This window comes from Ctenocephalides felis, unplaced genomic scaffold, assembly GCF_003426905.1.
Source record: "Ctenocephalides felis isolate EL2017-DRISC unplaced genomic scaffold, ASM342690v1 CF-g0.4_SCAFFOLD_00092, whole genome shotgun sequence".
NCBI lineage: Eukaryota > Metazoa > Arthropoda > Insecta > Siphonaptera > Pulicidae > Ctenocephalides > Ctenocephalides felis.
In genome coordinates, this window is record NW_020536246.1 from 17,674 (window position 1) to 19,743 (window position 2,070).

Consider the following 2,070-nt stretch of genomic DNA (forward strand, 5'->3'; position numbering starts at 1 on the left):
ACAGACAAAGTAAACAGTGAATATAGCTGAAAATTTCATCATACTTTAGGGGCATGTATACCAACACAATAAAAAAAATTTTGACAATCAGACACTCCAGACCCGCGAAATTTAATTATTAGTAATTCCGGGTACTTTTTGAACACACCTCGTATATATATATATATATATATATATATATATATATATATGAGATAGAGCGGGGCTTAAAGATCCGCAGGTAGAAAGGTCTATCACCGATATCTCAACAAAAACAAGTAAAGTTTTAAAGATTTCTTAACAACAATATTTGAAAGTAGAGGGAAAAATTGTACAACCAGCCATCCCATTGATTCTTACGACGTTTAAAAAAGCATTTTTACAAGAGATAAATTAAATAAATATTTTTTCCAACTCTGCTGATGAATATTTTGGGCAAAATACCAAATCAAGGTTATATACAGAGTCATCTTTGTAAAAAATTTATCCATAAAAGTTATATTTGCCTTGGCTGAATAATGTTCCTATTATTCGTTAAATTCCATTAAAATTAAAAATTATACATTAGATTGTTTGTTCTCTCGTCGTCCGATTTTACCGCGCCCATGGGGTAAAAAAAAACAAGTGACAAATTTTTGAAAAACAGCAAAAAACACATTTCTACAGTAATGAGATAGCTGGGAGATGTACTAAACATAAACATAAACATAGTCAGATAGTTCTTTGTTCAATGTGTCTTATTTGTTATGTTTTTCGTTTAGTTTTCACAATATAATTGCTCATAATTAATTTGGACCCTCCTTACATATATATGCATTTTTTTAAAATAATCTGCGACTTTGATGTGGTTCAATATTTGACCTTTGATTAGTTTTGTGAGTCGATTGGTTGATCCGATTCTTTACTATTGGCATAAAAGTGCAAAAATTATCGTCCATGTTTTTGTCAAAAATTCTTAACCGTTTTAATAAATGTTTTTTTGAGAAGATCGGCCAAATTATTTCTTTTTCATAATAGATTGTTAATTTTTTGTGATTTTAGTGAAATTTGCATGGCGATAGAGATTCTGCTCTAAATGAACATACTAAACTATATTAAGGCCAGTGACAAGTGGTTTACTTATGATAATTAAAGTTTGGATTATTTGGCCGCGCTTTTAGAAAATTCACCGCGCGAAATACATATTCGGCTCAGTATTTCGTATGTGTTTGTTTTCCACCAATGTATAATGTTTAAACCATTTTTCAACTATTATTGATATTTTGCCTTGAAGCAAGTTACATGAACTTCCGATATGTGTAAATGATCGACTTAATCAATAAAAAATAAACTAGCTGTAAGTGGAATTCTGTGTTAAGGCAATTAAGGCATCGTGCCTTAAGGCAAATTGCTGGAACTTCCCGTGCCAAAAAATTATTATTTTTTTAAAAACGATTAACATTTTGAACAAATTTCACTTCAAAAAAATAAGATTTTTTAGAAATTTTAAATCGGACAAAAAATCTTTGTTTTGAAAAAAAAAAAAATTTTTTTTAAAATTTTAAATAATTTTTTTTATAAAATTTTTTTGGAAAAAATGTTATCTTCATTTTGATATATTTTGGAAGATCTGAACTTTTTTCAAAGCAATCGTACTGCTTTAACTGCATAGAGACGAAATATAGAAGCGCGTAAGCGCCGCGTCGCTGTCTAACGGAAAAACAATAGTACGGAACCCATAGGAATGTAAACAAAACTTATACTTATTGTTAAAATCTCAATAAAATATCTGATAATTTGATATGCATATGTCTAATGTCTAATGATTATTGTTGACCGCCAAATGTTATTTTTTTTAGTTTTTTTTACTAGATCTCCGAAACCGCTAGACCTATCTTCATGAAAATTTGATCAATCTTCATCTTGTTAATACAAGTAAAATGTTTTTTGAACTATACAAATCGGACGCTCCGTTCTCTTAAAACTGAGTTACCGTTTTTGGCACTTTTTGCCCCGTATCTCCGGAACGGCTAGAATGTTTTTTGAATTATTTCAATTGCTTCATCCGTGTTCCCGAAATCGTCGACGAAAATTTGTATCCGAACACCACAC

General features: G+C 30.0%; 1 pseudogene; it reads left to right on the forward strand.

Moving 5' to 3' along the window:
- The first annotated feature begins 584 nt into the window (after positions 1-584).
- LOC113371140 overlaps positions 585-2,070 on the forward strand; it is a 12,445-nt pseudogene continuing 10,959 nt past the window's right edge.